This window comes from Crinia signifera, chromosome 5 (genome assembly GCF_055691185.1).
Source record: "Crinia signifera chromosome 5, ASM5569118v1, whole genome shotgun sequence".
Classification (NCBI taxonomy): Eukaryota; Metazoa; Chordata; class Amphibia; order Anura; family Myobatrachidae; genus Crinia; species Crinia signifera.
The window spans coordinates 85,710,802-85,722,798 of NC_139221.1; the positions used below are offsets into that span (position 1 = coordinate 85,710,802).

At 43.8% G+C, this 11,997-nt stretch overlaps 1 protein-coding gene across 2 annotated transcripts in view; it reads right to left on the bottom strand.

The window, feature by feature from the left end:
- Positions 1 to 11,784, bottom strand: part of EPB41L3 (erythrocyte membrane protein band 4.1 like 3) — a 262,411-nt gene extending 250,627 nt beyond the window's left edge. Inside the window, exon 1 of one of the 2 annotated variants that reach the window (XM_083187591.1) lies at positions 11,493 to 11,784. The gene's annotated coding sequence lies outside the window, so the exon portion shown is untranslated. The remainder of the gene's footprint in view (positions 1 to 11,492) is intronic. The other variant, XM_083187582.1, reaches the window with a different exon arrangement.
- Between the last annotated feature and the right edge of the window lie 213 nt (positions 11,785 to 11,997).

Below are 11,997 nucleotides of genomic sequence, written 5' to 3' on the forward strand. Positions count from 1 at the left end.
AAGACATCACAGAAGATGAGAAGAGGTCATTTAGGTATAAATATTATAACCAGTGCCTGATGGTACATAATATTACTGGCAGATTATGTTCTCTGGAAACAGGTAGTTCTTCATAGAGAAGAAGCATGTAGTATAAATATATATTTTTATGATTGTAAGGTAATGTTGCTAGTGTAGTAATTTTTCATTTTTTAATTGTTATAACAGTGGTGATACATACATGATGGTTCTTTTGATTTCTAGGTCTAGTTAATAATAATGTAATGATATCTGATTGAATGCACAAAGCAACATGTAATAGCTCTTAGGAAGTTCATTAATACTCACCAATGACATGAAGCCACAGAGCAACCACCGGCAGATCCAAAGCAAATGAATAAAGACCAGACCGTATATCCAAATGGACGGTGATTCATGTAAATAAAAGGAAAAAATATTAGAGAATGGACTTAAAACAGGGTTTGATCTAACATAATATAAATGCATCATATTTCACAATCAGTAATTATATGTATGTACAGTAAGTTATTTTTTACATACTGCATTGTTTTAGCAAACAAAACGGGAGAGGAAATTGAAGGGACAGTGGAGAGAGATGTTTAAAAACCAGACATTGTTCTTGGTGACTCTGCCATACCATGGGTTCTTCTGTCATCACAGCAAAACCTCAAACTCTGAAACAAGCACGCCAAAGTGTTTCTCATAGAGAAGGGTGTTTTGTCTGCATTTCTTCCCAGGGCATGATTTAGCTTTGAGCACAGAGGCCTTGTATGACAGAGGTTGACAGGAAGCTTTCTATCTACATGTTTTTTATTATTATTTATCAAATTGACTAAGGAAATAAAATAAGCTCTGAAGTTAGTCTGAGATGACAGATGAACTTATTTTTAATGCAAAGTATGCAACAGCATGTGAAAATAAAGCCTATTACAGTATCCCAACTCATCTCAGTTCACGTTTGTCTTTTTGTGCTTTTGAGTTGCAACGTGACATATTTTTGGACTAAAAGTTGCTTCCTGGTAATGCACCTTGAAAACATTTATTAATTTATAATCGAGCACTATACCAATCTAGCGGTACATCATTGTTGTAATATTTTTTTTTATCATTCGTGTTAAGGGACCATTCGTCTTAATGGCTCATTCATGGCAATGGGACCATTGTATTGAATGAGCTACTGTATTGGCTTGAATGAAACTACTTTTCCTATATCAATAGAGACTCAATTAGTAGCTTCTGATGATCAAATAAGGTAATTATTGGGATGTCCCCACTACTAATCATATTGTGGATAGCTGAAAAATTGGCTAAGGAACTGATTGGTTGTTCAGTTTATTTAGAAAAGCAGTGTCTCTTAGGTTTATATATGGTCATTTCTGCTAGCGAATAAAATAAATGAAATTGCTTGTTTACAAATGAAAAAAATCTGGTGGTTCATTATTATTTTGCTGTATTATGGATTTAAATAGTCTATTAATTGCAAAGGGGTTCCTTAATCCTGTAAACATCATTGAAACAAATAGGAAAACCTCTGTACCTCAAGCACATATCAGTTATATGTGAACCACGTGTAGCTTAGCAGAAACATGAGTAAGTGTATAGTGCAGGGCTGGGCAACACCGGCCTTCCAGATGTTAGTGAACGACACATCCCAGGATGCTTTGCATTAGTTTTGCTATGTGGCCATGCTGAAACTGATGCAAGGCATGCTGGGATGTGTAGTTCATCAACATCTGGAGGGCCGGTGTTGCCCAGCCCTGGTATAGTGTTAAGATGCATAACCCACATCAGTGAAAAATATACTAGTTATATGGGTAAGAAAATGAATGTATGGATTTTATGAAATTCCAGGCAAAATATCTGGGAACAGTGGTGCCTCCTGTAGCCTTGGGTGACAGGTGCAGGGACCAACGCATGCACTGTGCCACTGTATATGCACACAACTGGCTTCTATGGACTGCATCGAGTGCAGCCCATAGAATCTGGCTAGGGCTGACGATCAAGCAGGGCCTCACTTACTACAGGAAGCCAACCCTCTGCTTATCGCTACCCAGTCTGGCAGTACCAGAGGGAGGAAATACCTCCCAATTGGCACTGCCTCTACGTGTTTGTGCCTGACAGGTAGGACTTCCACTAGGAAATACTGCCAGTCATAGATAAGCCAGTGCAGTCACTGACATAGAGGTAATTGATTTTTAAAAAGGAGGAGCTGCAGTCCTGCAAATAGGTAAAATCTGCCACTGACTGGGAATATATTAAAACTTTAAGGAAAAACAAAACAAAACATACAATCCCTAACACAGTTAGGGCACCTAGAAACCCATCAGTGGGCATCTTAAAACAGTGGCTGCAAGAATATTCACCGACTGCATTTTATCTTATTACAACACAATATAAAAAATATTATTTCATAGGAATTTTTGCCAAAATAATGTAAAGAAAGCACGTTAATTAATTAATTACCAATGCAGTAAAGACATCTTAGCATAGTATTAATATTTACCTTTATTTCCTACCTATTATTATAATGTATATGTGCATGTGCATGTGCAAAAACAGGCTGCTGGGGAATGAGCTTCGCTGGCAACAAAATTGTGTTATCCACAAAGTGCCAGCTCCAAAAGTTAGAGCACAGGTTCTCAAAGTCAGTCCTCAGGACCCCACACGGTGAATGTTTTGCAGGTCTCCTCACAGAATCAAGTGAAATAATTAGCTCCACCTGTGGAACCTTTTAAAATAAGTCAGTTAGTAATGAGTGCACCTGTTGGGTGACCTGGAAAATATGAGCTGTGTGGGGTCCTGAGGACCGAGTTTGAGAACCACTGAATTAGAGGGACTGCTTTAGCCAATGAAATAGGAGATACCGCAGCAGATATTTCCCATATGCTGATTAGCACTGATACTAAATGTAGAAATACTCCATAAGCAGTCACTCTCTGAAGACTGACTGCAAATTCTCAATTGAAAATTTGTCTATTAGTAATGCTACCTATACACTTGTGCGATTGCATTTGACGCAATATCGGGTTCGATTTCCCTTGAAGCTCACCTTTCAATAAATCGCATTGAAAATGCTTTTTTGGCATACAATTGTGCATACAATCATGCAATTTATCAAATGCATCATCGAATGCGATTGCATTGTATGCTGTAAAAAACACACCAGATTATCGAATAGATCTGTGCACAGTGGGTGGAAGAGGAGTGGCCAGGAATTGAGCAGAAATCTTATGTGCAGAACATAAAATCATGAGACGTGAGATTCAACCAGCATGCCTGCGCATCGCGTCGCATGGTACACAAAATGTGCATACAATCATTCGATTTATCGAACAGATGTGGTCGAAATCGAATGATTGCATGGTATAACTCACAAGTGTATGGGCAGCATCACATCTGTAGTAATGGATTTGTCACTACTCACCGGAGTTGTATCTCATTCATAGAACTGTATTGCAACATATTGTACCACTGTGTCATAGAAAGTGCAAACTAAAGCAAAGCTTAGACATCTGTTACAGTTTTTTGGGGAAGTCTCAGGCACTGGCACATGATTTCAGTGAAACTATTCCTCGTGATCTTTAGTCACACCAACACTAAATGAAGGCAGAATGGACTATTAAAGGATTGATTTGAAAGCAATTTAAGATGTGGAAATTTGCATTGTGAACTAAACAAGGTCATAAATTAATAAAGCATTACCGCACTTGTTTCAGAAATAAGTCTGTCCTTGTCCTTACTGACACAGTGTATCATTGTGTTGTCACTGAAATACATGTGCAAAACTTTAAACCGTTTGCTCATATTTGATCAAAATTTGTTGTATTTTTTACAGCTGTATATCAAGCCTAATGGGAGACCATTTACAGAGCTCGGTACTTGTGTATTATCACGGCGCCCACGATATTAAGTCGTACGATATATAATCGATATATAATCGATTTTAAATTGTATAAGGCCCATATACGATTTTGAATTGTATAAGTACCCTAATGGGGGCTTACAATGTTAAATGCTCCCCCACTATGAACGCCAACCCGAAGCGTGGCGAGCGTAGCTAGCCCGCGAGGGGTGGCGGTACGCGTCCTCTGACCTTTTCATACCTCCACTATCCACGTCGGCGTGGAGTTGATTTTATATAGTGTGGCGAGCGCAGCGAGCCGTCGAGCCCGAAGCGTGGCGAGCGCAGCGAGCCCCGCGTTGGGATGCGTATTACTTTACATGTATTCCGCGTCCCCTCGCGGGGCTCGCTGCGCTGGCCACGCTTCGGGCTCGGTGGCTCGCCACACTATATAAAATCAGCTCCACGCCGACGTGAATAGTGGGGGTATGAAAAGGTCGGAGGACGTGTACCGCTGCGCTCGCCACGCTTCGGGTTGGCGTTGATAGTGGGGGTGCTTTTAACATAATAAGCACCCATCACGTTTAATTATGTTATAGAGGGCACTTTTAAAATTGAAAAACCTATTAGGGTGCTTATACAATTTTAAATCGCATACCATTGTATATGCGATACAATGGCATACAATGCGATGGTATACAATTTTAAATTGTATAACATCGCCTGCCATCGCATTGCATCGCATACCATCGCATGCCTTATGGTCTGCGATGCGATGGGCGCCGTGCTCGTACACAAGTACCCAGAGCTCAAAATGGCCTTCTAATGTAGTTTGTACCCACTGTGTGTATGCCAGGATTTCCCTCAAGCCGTGTGTACACGGCAGCGATAGGGGCTGATATCGCTGGGAATATGGTGGCTGGCGACCATATTGCCAGTGATGGGAGTGTGTCCCGGCGATAAATCGCTGGGTGCGAGCTCCCGTTTTCAGCCCCTAAATCGCTGGTCGCAGGAGCTTGCTCCTGCGACTGGCTGATTACCTCTGCGGCCCCGCCGGCAGAGGTTTCTTTTCATAAGGGACCATCTCTGGTCGCCGATGAAAAGGGAGCAATGAGCGATATATCACCGGGTGATATATGGCCCCGTGTGTACGCACCCTCACATTGTGTCTATGGAATAAGAGGACCATATCAGTGTAAAGGCATTCCTATTGGAGAATGAGATGGTGTAACGATGAGCACTACAGAATAATATCAATTTGATAAGCAATATGATTGTAAAAAGACAGAGCAAAATATACATTTTCATGGGCATTGTCTGCTTGCATAATGGCATACAATCATTTCACTATGAGCAAGGACTTCATTTTGTGCCAATTTAGAGATGGAGGTATTCGAGTCTGAACTTTAAAGTGAGATCCAAATTCAGGGGGCATCAAAGGGGAAACTTTACTGGGCCCGACACTGTAAGGGGCCCCAAGATTCTGAGAGGCATTCAGCATGGCTACAAGAGTGCAGCACCACTAGTCAGTGCCAGGATGCCAAAATCTATACATCCCCCCACCCGCCAAGCGGGCCAACCTATACTATGAGCCAGGGTGCCATTATGGATTTCAGACAGTGTCTATGGATAAAATGTCCAATAGTCAAAATGGCCACAGAAAGGTTGATGTGCATGCTCAGCTGCAGCAGCTCCTCCCAAGAGCCTTTGCACAGCTCATAAGGGACAGCACATGGCTCCACCTCCAGAAACCCCCTGACTCAGTCTCCTGATACTGCAACAGTGCAGGAGCCAGAAAAAGCCTGGGTGGCAACAGTTCTATTAAGGCAAGTATATCATAACCTGTGCCCTGGTGCATGGTCATACAAGTATATTACAGCACCGGGTCTGCTCATTATGTAAATTATGGAGAAGCAACAATTACTTGATGAATAAGGAGGCATGGATGCCAAGGCTCAGATGTTTGTTACACTGCCTATGAGATATGATTACCTATTGCTTATTGATGTAAATCTGTACTGCAATGCATAGTAAATAAATATTTGGCAATACATTTCTTTGGCACATGCAGGGGTGGTCAAGCGAAAAGGTAGGGGCAGAGCCTTGCTCTTTTTCACACCGCCTGGCTCCTGTCCGCACCGCCCAATCGGCTCCCAGCCGAACCACCCACCCAATCCTGGGATTGAGCATTTTTCAATCCCGAGATTGAAAAAATGCCCCGGGATTGGCTTCCCTAGTCATGACGCATGTGTATTACTGTGTATTTGTGTGAACCTGACATCTACACTTGTGCATGGAGGTCAAGGAATGAGGCAGATAGTTTTGCACAGAATATATATATATATATATATATATATATATATATAACCGTTTGATGGGTGGCGGCACTCAAATCAGCATAACAAAGAGTCAGGAGACCAAGTAGTGTCTAGTAGACACTACTTGGTCTCCTGACTCTTTGTTATGCTGATTTGAGTGCCGCCACCCATCAAACGGTTGTATTACCCTGTCTCCTACAGGGGTCCACGGAGGGCACCAGACCCGGCTGCATGCTGTGTTGCTTAATTGGAGTGCCGCAAATATGCAAATCTCTCTATATATATATATATATATATATATATATATATATATATATATATACACACACACACACACACACACACACAGTATGTCGAAGCCATAATAGTGTTCCCGCTAGGCTGTTTTAGCGGGGCGCTGCGCCCTGCCCGATTTTTAAAGGGCAAAATGCGCCCTGCCCCTCTCGCAGCGCCCCGATAAACAAGCCTCACGGGGAAGCCCAGCGTCGCCGTAGACGGCGATGCCTGGCGCTTCCCCGGCAGCACAGTGGCTTCGGAGGGGCCGGGCCCGCCCCCTTTGATGACGGTGGCGGCCGGGCCCGCCCCCTTTGATGACAATGGCGGCCCAAGCACGCCTCTTTCATGACGGTGGCGGCCCGGGCACGCCCCCTTCATGACGTCTGTGGCCCGGGCACGCCCCTTTCATGATGTCGGAGGCCCGGGCACGCCCCCAGCTGTGACGTTGGTGTGCCCGGTCTGCCCCCCAGCGCCCTGCCCTCTGTCACTCCTAGAGTGAACACTACATAACATTTACTTTTTGTGTGTTTCAGCAATGCCTTTTCAGACATGAGATGGAAAACCGTGGCTGTGCATTAGCACTTGTACTGAAGCATGTTAGCACAAGCAAAACAAGTAAAAGCCATTTGGATGCAAGATGCAGGTGACTAACGTACATCTGACCATATGCTGATAATCCTGTGTAAGGGAAAACTTTGCACATGCCCACAATTTAACTTCTTCAGCACACTGGCTGATGGTTGCAACCTACGAAGCAGTTTTGGCCAACTCAGCATTAAATCACGACAATCGGGGGAATACGGTCAGCATGCATACAATTTCCATGTTGGAATATCCAAATGTCTTCTCACATCCAGAGACCATGACAAGTGGTGGAATATGATCAGTATGTATACAATTGCCAAGTCAAAATGTCCAAATGTCTTCTCATATCTATAGACCAGGACAAGCTGTGGAATAAGGTCAGCATGCGTACAATTGCTATGCCAAAGGTCCAAATGTCTTCTCACATCCAGAGACCACGATAAGTGGTGGAATACTTCAAAAAGAGATAAAATGGAGAGTGTAAAACAGCCAGCCAATCAGCTCCTACTTGCCATGTTACAGGCTGGGTTTGAAAAATGACAAGAAGGAGATGATTGGCTGGTTTAACACTCTCCACTTTATAGCTTTTTGAGGTACTTATGTATTATCTGGGCTCCCATGTTAAATGCACCCCATTTTTTCATACCCCTACTATCCAACTATGCATGGAGTTGATTTTATATAGTGTGGCGAGCGCAGCGAGCCCCCGTGCCCGAAGCGTGGCGAGCGGACGCGGTCTCATAAGAAAAACAGGAAACCCAGATATTACATAAGTACCCTTTTTGAGCTTGATACATCTGGCCCAAAATGTCCAAATGTCTTCTCATATCCAGAGACCACGACAAGCGGTAGAATAAGGTCAGCATGGATACAATCGCCATGCCATATGTCCAAAGTTCTTCCCATATCCAGATGTTAGCTGCAAAATAGAAAAGTTGACTTTTTTCTATTGAGGGAGGAATCTCCCAAGAACAGAAGGAAGCTATAGAAGTGAAAAAGATGGACCATTGGGAAGGATTCTCTTGGTTCCTGATTAAAACCATGGTAATTTGCAGTGCTCAACATGTATTCTTTATATGTCTACAGGAGTATGCTAAAATCCCTACCACACATTTATCCAATACCCGTGAAGTTCTACACTAGTGAAACAGTCATGCATCAATACTTCAATGTCAATTTCTGCTGACAGACTCAGATGTACCATAATAATGATCTCCACTACAGCAGAGCACAGTCTACACTGAGAGACGTTTCCATGACGATGCAATGCATCTCTCTGACTAGAGTTTTTTTAAAACATCAGTACTCTACAACATTATGTCATAAAAACAAAGATGTAACCCTATTACCAAAGATGTAAAAGCAGGACTTGTTAAACTGTACTATAAAGCATTATTGGTTTTCTAGTTATTTTCTGCCATTGCATCCTTCTTGATAAGTCAGGTCAGAAAAAAAAAATCTGTTTGCAGCGACTCACTTACAGATCATGTTCCTGAAACAGGTGGTATTCCAAAATATTACAACATCCATTTTATAGATGGATGCTGTCCTACTCCAACTGCATTGCTCTTCCCATAAACCCTTGGCAGAATGTAAAATATGGTAAATGGACATCTGTACCCAGACATTGCATGTACATCAGAAGGCTTTTCCTAAGCAAAAATGCAAATCGATTATTTCCTCATGAGCTGAATGTTGCCATATTTTCCTGCAATGTCAATTATCACTGATATTTTTCTACATTGGCTTTTATATACAAATGATTATTAATTTGCAATGCCATGTACTATATCAATGATTTTAATTACAGAGGAATTGTGAGCAAATAACCACCCGACAGACGACCACAACATACATTTCCAATCATGTATACCAAAAAAAAAAAGTGCAAATGAGATTGTCCTTTTTATATCAACTTTATATATATATATATATATTTTCATATGCTAATACAGCTTAACAAGATGTCTAATTAAGATGTGTCAGAGCCTCAATAGTGCTGATCTAGATTTAAACTTTGCTCTCTGATCTTTCCATTAGTCATCAATGCTACCACAACTAATATACTTCTCAAACTCAGCACAACTTGGAAAGTCTTAAATATGTGCTATGAGTATGGGCTGGTTAATCATTGCTAGGAGCACCCTGCCCCCCATTCCTGCATCTTTAAGCTAGCGCATGGTGACATGAACTTGGACTGCAGGAGCTGAGTCTGCCTGCAAAGTACATAGTCACACATCATGCTGCTGATCATCAAGAGCCAGTGTACAGATAACTGAGGCACGTAGGAACCTTAAACCTTGCATAGATGAACATAGGAAGTGCAATGCAAGCTCATCATTACTCACCCAGCTACATAGCATATATTCTGTGCAATAAAACACATCATCAAAGGTCACAACATCATTTTATATGTGTAAAGCAAAAACTTTCAACAATAAAACATTTTACAAGGAACTGTAGAATTAGCAGTGTGACTCTAATGGATGGTGAAGTCATTATGTACAGACTTTCATACCTGTCCTGGTTGGCTACAACCAAATGAGACTCCAGCACTTATGTCTGTCAACATGGTTAGAATATCAAATTCATACATGGCAACACCTGGAAAATATTGACTTATTTAATGCCGACATTAGCGATAGGGTTAGGCTTATAAATGTTGACAAAATATACTTCCTAATTCCTTTTACAGCTCTGTAACATCGCAGGGCATAAATCCCATCCCTTGGTTTGTAACAAATGACACATCCAAGACTGAGCTGTCTGCTGTCATAGGATTATATACCTGTCATACTCAGTCACAAATGATGCAGCAAGTGGTTTAGCAGACACAAATCTCACTTTTCACTCTCTTCAGGTTCCACTTTTATTTATCTTTACAATGACATATAGGTTTTTTCTGCATAAAACCCAAGGATTCCTATGTACGGTATGGGAGAACTGCAGAAATGAAGGTCCATACTGTGACAAATATGTCCCTGATTAACGCGTATCCCCTAGAAAGCTAATGTCATCTGCTGCTGCTTTTCATGCGAGCTGCTCCTGCTAACATGACAGGCATGCAAACTAACATTTAAATATGTGTCCGGATTTGTATAGTATATCATTACATTGGATAACCTCATATGCAGCAAAAAGAGATCCAATAGTAATGTAGACGTGGTTCCTGTTTATTTGTACAGCATTGACTTGAAATATTTCAGCATGGGATTATGTGTGATGTTCCCTGCTAGGAGCTGCGATGAAGTGAAATGGATTATTACAGTGCTTGCAACCATATGGTTACATGCACACATGAAAAGTAATATGGGTATCATAGGACAGCAGTGCAGGCAGATACAGGGGATCTGTAGGAGGCAGAGGCAGGGGATCTGTAGGAGGCAGATACAGGGGATCTGTAGGAGGCAGATACAGGGGATCTGTAGGAGGCAGATGTATGGGGGCTGTAGGAGGCAGAGGCAGGGGATCTGTTAGAGGCAGATGCATCATGGGGAGCTGTTAGAGGCAGACGTATGGGGGCTGTAGGAGGCAGATGTATGGGGCTGTAGGAGGCAGATGCAGGGGATCTGTAGGAGGCAGGGGATCTGTAGGAGGAAGAGGCAGGGGATCGGTTAGAGGCAGATGCATGGGGAGCGGTTAGAGGCAGATGTATGGGGGCTGTAGGAGGCAGATGCAGGGGGTTGTAGGAGGCGGAGGCAGATGCAGGGGGCTTTAGGAGGCGGAGGCAGATGCAGGGGATATGTAGGAGGCAGATGCAGGGGATATGTAGGAGGCAGATGCAGGGGATATGTAGGAGGCAGATGCAGGGGATATGTAGGAGGCAGATGCAGGGAATATGTAGGAGGCAGAGGAATGGGGATGTTTGAGAGGCATGGGGATATGTAAGAGGCAGATGCATGGGGAGCTGTAAGAGGCAGATGCATGGGGAGCTGTAAGAGGCAGATGCATGTGGGCTGTAGGAGGCAGATTCAGGGGATGTAGGAGGAAGATGCAAGAGGACTGAAGCAGGCAGATGCAGGGGATCTGTAGGAGGTACATATGGGGTGCCTGGGAGTCTGGGACACACACATATAACAGGTAGTGCTGCTGTTGGATGCACAAGGAGCATTGCTGTAGTGTCAGCATCTCAGTTAGCAATACAAGCGGATAACTTACTCTAGGCTTGGTCTAAAGGGGGTAGCAGCTGAGTGGCGCTCTGTGCAGCTCAGATGATACATATCACGGTGTGTCGGAAAGATTAATTACAGCAGTCCCCGCAGGGAAGGTGCACGGATCGGGCTGCAGTGCATTCCCTAGCAGAGGTGGCGGTGACAGCTCCGGGACACCTCCATCCGCAGTGATGCTTCCCACTGCATACAATGCATTAACCCGGCGAGTGCCGGGCGGGACAGCATCGCACTGCGGAAAGCCCTGAGGTCAGTGACAGGGACCATCTGCAGGGAGTCAGCGCTAGAGACCATGGGACTAACCTGAGGACGCTGTTCCCGGTCCCAGCTGCCGTACAGCAAGGTGGTAGAGAAGAACCCCGGGTGGCAGCAGCAGCAGACTCCACAGCCTGAGTACAGGGGGGTGAGCGACGGTCCGGTCTCCTAGTGTCACACCTGCAGAGCTGCGCAGCCCAATGTGGCGCGGTAACCCCTGTCCCTGGTGTGGTCCCTCCCAGCCCGATCCTGATTGGCTGCAGTGCGGCTCTGAGAAGGGATTGGGGTTAATGAGTTGCGTGCAGCTTCCAGCAGCCCGAGTCCTCCTTAGTGTTATTAGAGATGGGCAGTACGATTCATTGGAATGAGTTGAGTCGCACGGCTCAGCTCAGTAAAGTGTGTTGAGTCAGTGACTCGGCTCACGAGTCACGACTCATATGGAATTACAGGCACAGGGAGACAGTTCAGGGCTCACAGCACACTCAGGGACTTGCAGAGTCTCTGTCCCTCAGTGTGTGCTGTGTGCAGGCAGACAGGATGTTAGTCAGTGGCT